We start from the raw sequence: 14,461 nt of genomic DNA, 5'->3' as shown, positions 1-14,461 counted from the left end.
GACAGTTCACTTTATGCCCAGCAAGGGAATAAGCTGTGTGACATATGGAGAATACTTGGCATGCACCCGTTGTCCATTGGCATTATAGTTGTACCGCGGTTTCTTTTCAGGGCTCCAATAGAAGGTGTTTATTGCCAAGGACAACCTTTTGATCATCTCAGATAATCTCGGATGCAAATTATCAGTGTATATTGTTCGTTTATTGAGGAACTTGTAGTTTTTCATTGCCTTAGTGTCGATGTGAGATTTATTCTCCGGAAAAGTGGCATTAAGTAGCAGAAGCCTGTTGCTTCCAGCAGTTTCATATAGCAACCCCAGTTTTAAACCTACCTACTAGAAGTAGCAGTCGTTTTATGACCGTCATGAAGTGGTTAATGACGTCGAATTGCCGACGTGCTGCTACGAAACATATCCCTGTCTTCGACATGGTGGCACTCCAAAACACACATAAATCATTTGCATATAAGTCGTGAGAAAAGGTAAGATTGGCGGGGGGGTGCGGGGGGTGTGGAGCAACGCAGTTCAGCTTTCAGATGCAGATGGGATCCATGGGGCAAGAGCTCTTTTTTTTCCTCTAAGGAGTATCTCTGGCATGGTCTCATCCTAAGTCAGGGCAAGTGACTCTTTAATGCAGTGCTACTCCTGCGTATACGGTCCCTATACCGCAGCTATTATAATGTTGTTCAGCGCGCCTCTGACGGTCTTGACACTCCGTGTACCAGTCTACTCACATCCGTAGCGGCTCTCATAAATGATCAGCCACTAAGAAATAATATCGCTGAATGAACTGCGTCACCTTGGAAAAGGGATTGGCTATAACAGCTTAGCCGTATGGGCTGGAGTCCCGAAGCAGGAACGGCACTGCCCCTGGAATATTAGAGGTTTGCCGCCGTAGAAACCACGGTGCAACAAAGTCTGGACGGAGTGTACAGGGACATTCCTCTGGGTTAGCAGAGGAATGTCCCTAAGTACTAAGTATTTTCTTCTTTTTTTCTTTTTCTTACCGAGTGGTGAGTTGGTAAGGACGTGGTTCGTGTGTTTTCGCACCGGCTACTTTACAACCAGCAGATGGGCGGCTCACAACAAGATGCCGTGAGATCTATTCAAAGACCAAAAACTGACTGTAGACCAGATGACGCAAACTTACGCAATCCAATGCATCTCTTTTACGACTACCATACATGAACTAAAGATGCACTAAATGCATTAGACACTGCAGTGCATGGAGGAGGAGGAGGAGGAGGAGGAGGAGGAGGAGGAGGCAAAGGAGAGGAAAGACAGGGAGGTTAGCCAGTGTAAGTACCGGCTGGCTACCCTGTGCTGGGGAAAGGGGTAAAGGGAATAAAAGGAGAAAGAAGAAGAAAAGGAAAAAAATAAAAAGAAAAAAATTCACACAGTAACGCGAAACTACGCTCTACAACGTTCAAAGGCGGTCGCACAATTCACATGTCCTTAAAAACTTCAACAAAGCCCTTAAGGCCTTGAATGCCGAAGCCCGTCTGGACCAATGTCCTAGAGCTTTTTCCTCTGTAAAGGGGCGATTGTCCAGACAGTGCATGGAACAGATTTATAAAAGTAGTGCAGTGTAAGAGACCCGACAAAACCACAGCAGCGTAGGCCCTACTCAGACAGCCTGGCCGCTCAATGTCTCGTTATCAAGAGGAGAGTGTCAACGTGAACGCACACTGCATTGCAGGATTATTTACCCCACCTCGTTGGCTTTGTCGACGAGAAAAATTGTTTTAAGTTTCATTCACGCATACGCAATGCACTCAACACTACTACATCATTACACTACACACACACACACACATACACACACACACACACACACACACACACACACACACACACACACACACACACACACACACACACACACACACACACACACACACACACACACACACACACACACACACATGCATATATACACGAGAAGAAAGGGGGCTAACCAAGGGGCCCGGTTTTTATTATTCATATCATGAGAAGCCAACAAAATAATTGAATTAAAGAAATGATAAATTAATGGCAACGAAAGTGGATAAAGAAACACTTGCCGCAAGTGGAGAACGATCTCACAATCTAATTCATTGAAACTGACCAAGTCTAACCAATTGAGCTACCGCACCGCGGCGCGTTTCCCCCCTCCACTTTCTTGGGTATTTTATGTGTTACTACTAGAACAAACAGTGGGAGTGTCAGCCAGCGCCACCACTGTGTGTATATATATATATATATATATATATATATATATATATATATATATATATATGTGATATGTCAACAAAGTATAGAAATGACGTTTCTTGGACAATGATGTATAGCTGTTTAACGCTGCCTAAATCCAAATCCACTTGGATTTTCCTCTTTCCTTCCTTCTTTATTTCATTGTACTATCATTTAGGTTGGGGCTTTGCTGCTTCCAACCGACTCCCTCTCCTTTTCCAGCTATTCGTTTCTATTGCCTAAAGGTACGGAACGACGGAGTCGATATCTAGGGAGATTCCTGTTTCGAAATCGTTTTTTGTGCGTCTTTTCATTTTATTTTTATTTTTATTTTTCGATTTCCCGTCAAAACACGGACTTTGCGCAAGCGTGTACTCCTTTCTAAACGTAAAAATGTAAAGAATACAGACGGACAAAGGAAGCGGTTCTCACGGCGGCGTCTGCTCGCGCGTGACACTGCTTCTCGCGAATACGCAGACGCGACGGGGCGCGAAAGAGAGCCCGGGTAATAACATCCTGCAGTTTGTGGGCGACGAGACAAACCTGCGGTTTCTGCAGCGGCGTAGCGTGCGCGCCGCACCGGCTGTCGATTTGCGTCACCGCTGACGCAGAGCAGTTCCGAGTCGGACCGGCGGCAACGCCGCGATAGGATCTGGCGCCTTTTGACACGCGCCATTTGTTTTCAGCTCAAGTGGCGGTGCGCGTCCTATAGCGAAGTAGGTCGGTATGGGGTTGGGTTGAGAAGAAGAGCCTCGGCTCTGGGGCTTCTGGCTATATACAAGGGAAAGGAGAAATCGTTTTCCTCGGCAACCGCTGCACCACGTTTATTGCATTTATTTGACATGAAAATTGTCACAGCGCCAACGCATGCATGCACAAAGTAACAAGGGCGAGACACAAGCGCTTTGTCTCGTCCTTGTTACTTTGTGGATGCATGTGCTGGTGCTGTTAAAATTTTTATGGCACCTATGCACCAACTCGCCCAGAAATAACTTTTAATAAATTATTCCATTCAAGAACTAGAGAGAGAGAAAAAAGCTGAGATCTAGTGACGGTTGGCAGCGAATTTTCGATTTAGGCCGTCAGTATCTCAATAACCGAAGGCTTCGCCTATTAAACGCAGAAATAAAGAGGTATAAAAAGTATCTCAGGAATATAACTCAGCAATGAAAAACGATAACACAATGCTGTTAGTTGCATCCAACAGTACATCTAAAGCTGGCGAAATTGATGTATTAGGCATGGCTCTCAAGCACTTATGTGTGAGTAGGACTTTTGCAGAACCCTTGTAAACAATGTAACAAATTCACGTAAGATATAAATTTATATATAAACTTTATCCACTTGTGTAAGCATGTATATCTACTTATTAAAGAAATAAACTGAAAAGTGAAAAAAAAACACTAGATGCTCTAGCGGATGCAGTTGACAGAACTGCGATATCTGTTTTTGATGCAGAGCTACGAAATTGTATACTTCGTGCTTCTATTTATTTCCAACATTGCCAATGTTTGGAAATTACTCTTAAATATTCACGCCTTAAATCAATATTTCGCTTCCGACAATTACTAGAATTTAACGTTTGCTCTCAAGTGCAAATAGTTTCATTAAAATCGGCCAAATGTTTATCTCAGAAAAGCTTTTCTGCGTTTTAGATGAATATGAATAGGCGGCAACCGAGTTAGGCCCGAGATGATGCTACCTCTTAACGGGAGAACGAGAGTAAGAGCCTCGCGGGCACTTAACTCCATGCTCTCTGCATTTCGTACAACGGGGGAAAGATGCGAAGCACTGCCGCACACATTCAGAGGGTGCGCGAAATGAGTGGTGAAATAAACCCAAGAAGTGTAACATAGGGATGCAAATGACGATGAATCAGAGCACTATACGAGAAACGAAAAGAGAGAGAGAGAGAGACGGTATAGAAAAGGCAGGGAGGTAAAGGATGTGCGCGGAAAAGCTTCAGCGCAATTCGCAGCTCGAAGTAAACCAGCACCGTAACGGTGGAAACTCTCGTGTTGTCCTGTCTGCAGTCAGTGGCGCAAATACTGCTGTACTTCGAGCCCAATCCGTTTGAGGAGCACGATGTACATAGTGCGATCAGTTCCTGACTGTTTCAAACTCCCACTCCCCAGAGAGCAACAACGTTTTAGCAGTTTCCTTCGCTAACAGATTTGGTGCTGTAACATTTATGAACTTCCGTACATCTCGATTTTGACCACAATTTTGTACGATGAATTCTGTATAAGGTCCATGCATTAAAGTACGTGCACTGGCATATTCTAAGCTTTTCCCGAGCTGGTGGCTGGGCTTCGAGTTTCATGATTATAATGAAGATCAGGTAAGCAAAAAAAATAATAAAAACGTAGGAGCAAGCAGCAGAGGAAGAAGTCTTGTTGCGCTCCATTCATGTGACTACACGCCTCATATGGATCTGGCGTGGACTCAACGTCGTTTAAAGGTCGTTTTAGCAGCGCTTCCAAGATATCGAGATCGTGTGCCGTAAGTGAGCAGCGCCAAAATATTGAAGGCGTTCTGCAGCACTATCTTCGGAGGAGATGGTCTCGAGACTTGATACCAGTTGCAATGTCTTCTTTTCTTCGGCGTTTTCATTTTCATTTTCATTTCATTGCATTTATTTCCTGCTTCAAAGAGCAGTGGACCTCGGGAAAAAAAGCTGTAGCTTTGCAAGCTTCCGAGGCCCACAAAGTTCGTTGACAATGACACCATCGAGCATGTGGTACAAAGATGGGATGCAGAAACATGATTCCAGTTCTACGAAAAAAAAGTACTTCTGCATTATTAAGCAAAGAGAGAGAGCAAATGATAAAGGAAAGGTAGGGAGGTTAACCAGGACTGAGCCCGGCTGGCTACCCTACACTGGGGAAAGGCAAAAGGGGACGGAAAGATTAAAGGAAGAAGAGAAAGTCCACTGGGGATATCGTTCGGTCACTCAGTCCGGATCAAAGACGCTGACTCAGTCCAGTAGCCTTCAAATATCGCAGCAGAGCTTTTGTGGCCTTTTGTAGCTGCGATATGTGAGGCCACGGTCCCAAGATCTTCTTCAAGGTGAACGGTGTTCTATCTAGCTTATTCAGAGCTGTGCAGAGGTCATGTCTTTCGTTTTGAAAAGATGGGCAGTAGCACAGGAGATGTTCTATAGTTTCTTCCGCACCACAGGCATTACAGTCGGCGCTATCAGTCATTCCAATCAAAAATGTGTATGCATTGGTGAATGCGACGCCCAAGCGTAAGCGGCACAGCATTGTTTCCTCATTTCGCAGAAGTCCTGGTAACAGCCGCAGTTGCAAAGAGCAAAACACACCAAGTAAGACAGCAGCATAAGATACACACAAAACAACGAATAAAATTCAACATTGAGGGCTTGAAGAACACAACTTTAGAAGAATATTTGCAGGAATAACAACACTAATTTCATTGTAGCAAATACATTAGCTGTAAATTTAGGTAAAAAAGAAAAAAAAAGAACGATGACAAGTTTTTATATACACAAGTGTAAAAAAAGGAGACAGTATGCAAAAGCATGACGAGATGCTCCCAACTCGTGCTGCATTTCAATGCAGCCCAATTTGTTAGCACACATGATCAAGATATGATGTTTACCGACTGGAATAGTATAAAGAAAAAAAATCTGAGAATAAATAATCAAGATCTGATATTTACCTACAGGAAGGTTTCACTACATATTTCCGCAAGCTACATATCTCACTTTTAACATTTATTTTTATCGCGATCGTAACGGCATGAATGATAATGCGGATGGGGCACGGCTGGGCAACATTAGCGGTGAGTGCGGCAGGAAGAGGGCGGCAATCAGGAAGAAGGCGCAACGACTGCTGACTGCCTTCACGCGAGACACAGGGCTCTTCGACACTTCGTGAGACACACAGTGACGCTCATAGGAGGCGCAGGAGGGACAACTGCCGACCACCAACACCACCATCTGCGGCATTAAGAGGTGTTCGTATAAATGACGACCTTCATCTAGAGACGTCATGACAACGTTATCATCATTTTTCATGCCCGACGAGAAACCGTATTCACTGCTATTCACTGGAAAATAAATATTTGGCGTGTGGAAATCGATATCCTGACGAATACCACACAAGGAGTACAAAGATTCCGCTTAACTGGGGCCATGTATACAATGGGCAAACGGGTCACTATCCCGCAAATTGGCTCAAAGAGCACTCGACTTCCGTGAGTCGCACTGCACCCTAAGCAACTTGAGTGCCCCCCCCCCCCCCCCCGGCGCCGGATCCTTAATAAATCCTTCATTGCAGGCAACGAAAAAAGCATGCATGAAAGAGAAATGATAGAAATCATCTGTATCGGAGAGCACGTCATGGATATTTGCATCAGTGTGCCGTCCGTACTTCCCATGAAAAAGACTAATGTTGTTCATTCGAACTCAGCTTGAGTCCAGCGACTACCTCTTCACATTTATTGTGTAGTGATTGTAAATGTAATCGCCTAATGTAAGTTTGCGGGCAAAGTACCTACATCTAATTGACTGCTCGGAATTCAGTGCTATCAATTAGCATTTGTTCGTAAGTATACTGAAGAAAAAAAATTGAAAGCAGGAAACACGAAGGAAGTTATGTCGCATTGATGCGACCTTTAAATATGAGCGCGATATCGTTTAGTTCTATGCATAATTTGTAACATTAAAGCGGCGCAGCGTTTCTTTTTCTCGTTTTTCTTTTCCTTTCTTTTTCACCTCACCGCAGCGTGATTATATGGGACATGTAACTGCTCCTCGTGTTTATTGAAAGAAATCTTTCCTTCTGGTGTAATGTAATACAAGCTTACGTGCTTACTTCGCGTGGATCGAGCTACTCTATGCTCCGATTATTCTAAATTCGTGGCATAATTGCCATTCCTTATTTTTTTTTGTGTTCACTCAATCCACTAACTCTCGCAAGTGAAGGTTCTGTTTCGAAACCCTACTCTAGAAAAGATGGAGCTGACTGCACAATCCACGGTCGCGCTCCTCGAGCTCGCTTTATTACAGCTCAAGTACGCGGTGGAACCAAATCTCCTGCTTTTCTTTCTCGGCAGACGACAGCTCTGGCTCGAGTTTCGTGTCCCCGTTTTTTGTCTTCGCAAGGTCGTCTACAGAAAGGTCATCCGAAGCGCCAAGCCCAACACTTGTGCGTTAAAACATGGCATAGATGTATGGCATGGTGTGAAATTAGCCAGGAGGTTTTTCTCTTTATTTTTGGCGTCACTAAAACGGGGCATAAAATGTGCAGTAGTGCTAGCGATCAAACTTTTTCACCATGCAGGATGCCGTACAGGCCTCTTAAATCACGCCATTTTCATGTATTCTAGTTCAGCTTTTAAGTAATTATTACAGAGTTCCAGGGTACTGGAACTACAAGCTAGGCAAGGGTAATCAGAGCGACGGAAATTGTTCGATGAAATAAATGGTTATGTTAACGTTACGAGACACGGCTGGCATCGTGCGAACCATATCGACAGCGTGAGACGGCAATTCAAATTAAATGCTTTATCCCGCCCACTTCAATAGCACTCTGCTAAATGAGCAAACGTTCTTTCATCTTGCGCAATAAAATAGCCGTCGTTTTGCTCTGTTACTCTTGAATCCGTTTCCAAAACCACTCGCCATCCTTGGCATGCGCTGATAAAAAATGCAGGCAGTCCCCGCTGTCGCATCGAGCGAACCACAAACTGGGCGCGACGGAACTCATTACGGAGTGAGAAGGAGGCGTCGCGCGAAGCCCCGGACATTCCGCGCGGAGGAAAAGTTGCGGTAGACTTATTAACTACGAGGCTATCGTAGTGTCTGGGCCACAGAAAGCTGCTCGCACGCGGCGTCGTCCCACGCCCGAGAAAATCGTTAGCAGCTACAGCTGGTCGCCGCAGGGCGTCGTGCGTCGCAATGGTGAGACGCGGCCAAATGAGAAAAACGAAGCACAAGTAATTGCAAGGCGACCGCGCCTCCGTGAACATAATGTCGTTAAGGTCAAGGCAGGCGCAGACTTCATTCCAAGGAGGAGCTTTTATCTGCGTGCGGCAGGCGAAACCTATGAGGATGTACGCTTATGAAGGTACACGCTTATGAGCTATTTTATGAAGGCATTGAGGCTGCTTGTTGACGATTAGCGGAAAAACATTTTTTCCTCATTTCTTTTTTCCAGCTTGCGCCAACAATCTTTCGCTGATGTACGGGAGTTTAACGAGGAAAGGGACGGTTTCAACCCATAGCCTGAGCAATCTTCTTCCACGACACACATCACATTTACATCAAGAAATCGTCCGTGTGGTTGAAAGATTTTAATGGTCTTCAATGAAGTTATCAAAAGCGCCTGCAAGGAGCACTTATTAAGAAAAAAAAAACACTTAAATGGAATCTCTATTTGCTAAGGAAGCCACCGGGTCATCTTCCTATTTAGAGGTTCATCATAACAACAGCACACTCTCTTTGAGAAAGGACTATATAGATGGCTATTGCAAGAACCACGTAAAAGCCTTTAGGTGAATCTTTGTGATTATTATTAGCTCGGCTTAATTTCTTCCATGGTGACCCTTTAGATTATAATGCACTGCCACCCGTCGCTTTCGGTTTGTCACTCGGCGACGATTTAGATTTGGTACCAAACTGACGCGGTTAATTTTTGGTCCTGAATTCACGGCCTCCCGCTGTACTCCGTCTCACACTCAGTTCGTTCTATCCTGCTTGGGAGAGGTCGCAGTTATGTAGCATACTCCGTTACTTTGTGTTTTACATAAGCATCCGATAAAGCGATGTTTATCATTTAGCAAAACTAACAGAATGCGCGTGCTTGTTAGCTTTAAAAAAAAACCATTGGTATTTTGGAATGATTTCCCTTGCAAGATATAAAAAAGGGCCGATATTTGGCGATAAATATCGGCTAGATGGCTGGCACCAGGCGCGCTCATAAACGCGTTTTTATCTCCATAAATACGGCATTACGGCGAGAATCATGAAATAGGACGAGCAGGCGAGCATAGCCAGCTTTACTGTCGAATTTATTGCTATATAAACATACAGAAAAGAATCATAAACATTGTGAATAGAGAGAGGGGGAATGAGATGCAAAAGGCACGGCGGTTCACCGGAACATCTAGTTTGCTACCTCAATTGCACTGTCGAAACAGAAAGAATTAAAAGAAAAAAGCCGAGAAAGAAAAACGCACATACGCACGCACGCGCACATGGATAAAAAGAAAGAACGCGGCAGCGTCAGAGTCGTTCAATTTGGTCGCTTGAACGGAGGAACTTCCGTAGCGCTTTCGCCACTTTCTGGTGTGAGGACCGCATGAGCCGGCATTTCAAGATCGCTGCCTGCTCGGAAAGCGGCCGGGTGCTGTAGGTGCTCTCTGGGTGCTGTAGAGAGGACAATGACAGAGTACACATGTTGGTCCCCTCGCTGCGGCAAGCATCACAGGCAGCACTGTCAGACATGCCGATGCGCAAGCGAAAATATTCGTACACCAAATACAGCAAACCGCAGTCGGCAAAGAACAGTTGTCTCGTTTCAGGATAGTTCAGATATGGAGTACTCTACATGCGACACATACGGATTGAGTGCTGTTTATGTAACTTCACTTTGTACTGTCACTGTTAATCGGAGTTTCTTTTTCTTAATTATATTTCTGACTGTTTAGATGAGACATTTTTGTATACTTGCACTGTTACTTCGGCTCTCTATGTTTTCTTTGAAAATTTTGCCTGTCATATTGTTTTGCTTCTTGTTTACATTTTCTGCGTTTGGTTGGTTTTCTATTTCTTGCTTATTTTTTTTTAAATTTTCGGGCTCCTTTGTAATCTGCTTCTATAAATTATGTACACAGGCTCCTGGTATAGTTGCCTGACCTTGAGACCCTTTCCTGCATATTCTATAGTTATGCGATAAACGTAATAATCTTCTTATGAACCCAAGAAAACTTGAAACTTGAAATTGAGAGGGTGGTCCAAGCGATGTAGACAAATGTGATGAAACCTGGCTTCGTATTTCTCATGGATTGTGTGACAAGACGCGCGAGCATGCGAAGCTTTGTTGCTGCGCCTGTTCTTGAAAGCCGAATATAGACTCCTGCACGCCATATTCGTGAGCACTATCGGCAGCTTCACCGGCATATTCGTTGCCCATGATGCCGCAATGGTCTTCAAGACCACCTGTAAACGACATCATGTCCTTTCTCCGGCAGGTTATGATATAGATCTCTAACTTCGAGCATTATGATTGGTCTTAGTGAACATAGTATGACGGATTGCATATATAGATTTTTTTTTTTGCTGAACCAAATTTAAAAAAAAAAGTTGCGTTCGAAAAATTGCACTATTCTAACCCTCGATCTAAATTACTCGATGATGCAGCCACTAATTCTACAAAAAGTCCATATAATTGAATAATTAACATAATTAAGCTAATTAATATTTTAGTTAAATTCCTTGCCACACATATATCAATCTACGAATTTTAGCTAGTGAGTTTACAAGGCATATCGACTTCAAACAAATTCTGAGGATGGCACTTGTTTCGATATATGCGCCGTCAAAGTTGCGGTAAAAATGCACTGTTGTCCCAATTATTTTTTTACAGAAACGGCCGTGTTATGCATTGAAGCACAAAAGTGAATGGAATGCTAATGCATTTCGTCGGACACTTCGAAAACTAGTATTTCGAAACAGGTAGAGTTAGCAGCCGTCTCAAACATCTCGGTGCAGGCTTTAAGGAATGGGCGAGATTAAGATACGTTGTGAATCTCTCAGCTGAAACACGTATCCGTAATTTCTCGACTTGATTACACACAAGGTCTTCTGAATTTCTGTAACGTTTCCAGACTTCTTGCTCACTTGAAATCGGTGTAAGCGCTTTGTTTAGCGCACGCGCTTTGCGCGCACTCTTTTCCCGACAATAAAAACGATTCCAGTCGCATTCAATGAAAAGTACCGAGGACACCTAAGCCCTTCTTATGAGTTGTGAATGCGAAAGCATTGATGTCCATTTGAACGCCGCTGAGCGGTCCTTCGAGCTATAAAACTCCTCGCGGGCGATCCAACGCGTTGAGACCCTTGGCGCGTTTTGATTTGGCCTTATCGAGGCGCGATTAAAACGCAGGCGAAAGCTTGTGCGGACGTCGCGAGCGCGCCTCGCGCGCTGTGACGTGGCGCTTCACCCAATGGGAAGTGAGATGCCATTTCGCTGCTACACACACCTCCGGCTTTTTCGCTCAATGGGCCATTTCACGCTTTCGCTTCAAAAAGATGCGCCGATTCAAGGCTTGAAGATGAATGCCATTAGTAAGGTATGACCTCAAACACGTTTATGCATGCTATAATAACACTCCGACACTGCAGTCGTTCGACGCTTCTCAAGAGGTTCCCATACACAAACTAGAACATGTAAATGAAATCATTTGAGAAGAGAAAATGCTCAACCGACGCATGGCTTCGATTCTTCTTCCCACTTCACGCGTTGTACTCTAACAATTCAACGTGATGGGAAGCCTTGAGGATCGCGAGCTTGCCATTCTGACTGCGGTATTAGCCACAATGTGTCCCACTAACGCCACGAGTACGAGGACTGAAGCCATGGTTGCGTTATTCGGCCTGACGTTTAAACACGTCTTCGTGTCCCCTGGTCTGTTATGCTGGCCTGCTTTTTGATTTTTCAGGAAGTGGTGGAAGCACGGGAAGGCGCTCAGAAAGCGCAGTGTTAGGGGGAAATGGAGGAAGACGTAGGAGAGCGAGTGGGAAAGAGGGAAGTGTGCGGAGAGAAGCGCTATCCCGGAGCAAGTGGCACTCCGGGAGAAACCGCGGCAGAGGTGAAGCAAGAAGCTTCAAGCTTCGGCTGCTTTTTTGTCTCTGCGAATTTGAAGCTACCTTGTGGGAGACGCCACTCCCTTAACTACGGCGATGGACGTGGAGTCACCTGGAGGGGCCCCTGGTCCTTCTACGTCAACAGCGGCCGCTCCGAGAAAGCGGTCTAGTCGCCCGAGTGACACCGACAGCGAGGACACTGTCATCTACTCAGCAACCAGTGATGAAGCCTCGGATGACAGTGACTTCGTGCCCGTAGCGAAGAACAAAGCAAAGAGACGGCTCGTCAGGACATCTCCTTCCACAAGTAAGGCAACTGTGATCCCTACGCGAAAGCCTTCAGACCTCACAATTTTATTTGTGCCTGTGGCTGCTAGCGACAATCTAAACCGGATCAACTGGCAAGCCACATCTGTGTCACTCGAGGCACTTGTTCCGGGTCAGATCAAAGATGTAAGGATCAACGCCCGAAAGAACATCCTTGCTATAGATGTCACAAACCGCAGCGCGCTAGACATTCGGAGCAATGTTAAGGTGCTGGATAGCATCAACGTACGCTGCTATAAACAAGACGATCACGACTCTACGGCCGGCGTTGTGTATGACGTAGATAATTCGATAAGCGATGCTAACCTGCACATACTCATCAAGCCGACGACAGAGGGAATTGCCATATTGCAAGCCCGTCGCCTGGGGAACTCGCAGTGTGTGGAGTTAACCTTTAAAGGAGACAGCCTACCGTCACACGTCAAGGTCGGTCACTTCAGACACATAGTACGACCTTTTGTGCCAAAGCCGCTTCAGTGCAGGAAGTGTCAAAGGATAGGGCACATTATTGCGGTTTGCACAAATGCTACCGTGTGCTCACGTTGCTCTGGGTCGCACAGCTCCGACGCCTGTCGTACAGAAAACCAAAAGTGCGCCAATTGTCAGGGCTCTCATGATGCAACTTCAAACAATTGCCCACACGTGAAAAATGAAGCGAAAGTCTTGAGGCAAATAGTCAGGGATGGTTCCTCGCACAGGGAGGCTGCCGCTAAGGTGCGTCGTCAACGTTCATGTCGCCGGAGATCTAGGAAACCCACTGCTATTGCTAAGGATGCACCGCGTCCATTGACAGTCCACAAACTTCCACATACAACTAGCAATAGTAGCGATGAGGATCCTAAGCAGAAAGTCGGTAATATCATTGCCTCATGCGAGGAGTGGCTCATAGAGGAGTGCGTGCTACATCTTGTCGCACCAGTGGAGCGACAAGATGTAGCACGCACGCCGAATCATGCTTCACCTTCAGGCAGCAACCTACACGACGACAAAGAAGTTGTCACCATGATAAGGGCCCTTATAAACACGCTACGAGTACTACTGACCGCCATACACACTCCGGCGGCTCGAGGCGCACTTCAAATACTGGACGCCCTGAATCCAGTACTGTCCGGTCTTGAGAAGCACCATGGATGCTCCTCTACACTCGTTCCTTAAAGAGGTCAAGGAAGCGTCTCTCTTCCAATGGAATGTCAGAGGCATTAAATCCCGCATTCCGGACTTTCGTCCGTTTGTTTTTATGAACAAATTTTCAATAATCGTCATTTGTGAACCAAACATTGACAACGCCATCCGCCTATCAGGATATGAAGCTTTCATGTCTGCTACCTGTAGCGAACGCAGCAAAGTCATCGTTTATATCAGATGCGATTTGACGTATGTTTCACACCCAGTCGCACCTGATGACGACAATCAGTACGTATGTTTGACGATAAAATGCAAGAACGTCGCACTGACGCTAAAAGGTGCCTACATTTCACCTTCGAGTTGATTTGACAACGCGAGACTAAGTGCAATTTCAACAGCGAAAGCTTGACCATGGATTACTACCGGCGACTTCAATGTGCATCATCCGCTATGGGGAAGCTTAAAGATGGATTGCCGAGGAAGACGTCTGCTATCCTTCGCGTCGGACCATGAGCTCTGCTGACTAAATGATAGCAGTCCTACTTTTCTGCGGGGATTGACATACAGCAGCTGCCTGGACTTGACTTTTGTTTCAAGATGCCTCAGTGCCAGTGTGAAATGGTTCACGGACAATGAAACGCATGGTAGTGACCACGTCCCAACATATGTCAAAATCGACGGCATACGCAAGACACAGTCTACCACAGTTCTTTGTCACATTGACTGGCCTCAATACACGTTGCTCATGGAGAAGAATTGCCAAGAGATCCAGGACTGTCTACCTGGCAACATCGAAAATCTAATTAACGCCGCTGCTCAAGAAGCCACAAGAGTTTTTAGGCCTATTCCTAAGTTTTCTAATTTCGAAGCAGAATTGGAGCGGCTTCGAGCAATCCGCTGTCGCGCGGAACGAAGGTACAGGCGCACCAAGTCCATCTACGACCT

The 14,461-nt window shown here is 45.4% G+C and overlaps 2 protein-coding genes across 4 annotated transcripts in view; one reads left to right on the top strand and one right to left on the bottom strand.

Annotated features, from left to right (window-relative positions):
• The window catches only part of LOC135901595 (uncharacterized), a 543,147-nt gene that overhangs the window by 144,524 nt on the left and 384,162 nt on the right, over positions 1 to 14,461 (bottom strand). The gene's annotated exons all lie outside the window — the stretch shown is intronic.
• The window catches only part of LOC135901611 (complement inhibitor CirpT4-like), a 32,366-nt gene that overhangs the window by 3,414 nt on the left and 14,491 nt on the right, over positions 1 to 14,461 (top strand). The gene's annotated exons all lie outside the window — the stretch shown is intronic.

Source organism: Dermacentor albipictus, chromosome 1 (assembly GCF_038994185.2).
Source record: "Dermacentor albipictus isolate Rhodes 1998 colony chromosome 1, USDA_Dalb.pri_finalv2, whole genome shotgun sequence".
Lineage (NCBI taxonomy): Eukaryota > Metazoa > Arthropoda > Arachnida > Ixodida > Ixodidae > Dermacentor > Dermacentor albipictus.
This window is presented reverse-complemented; position numbering and strand designations above follow the sequence as displayed.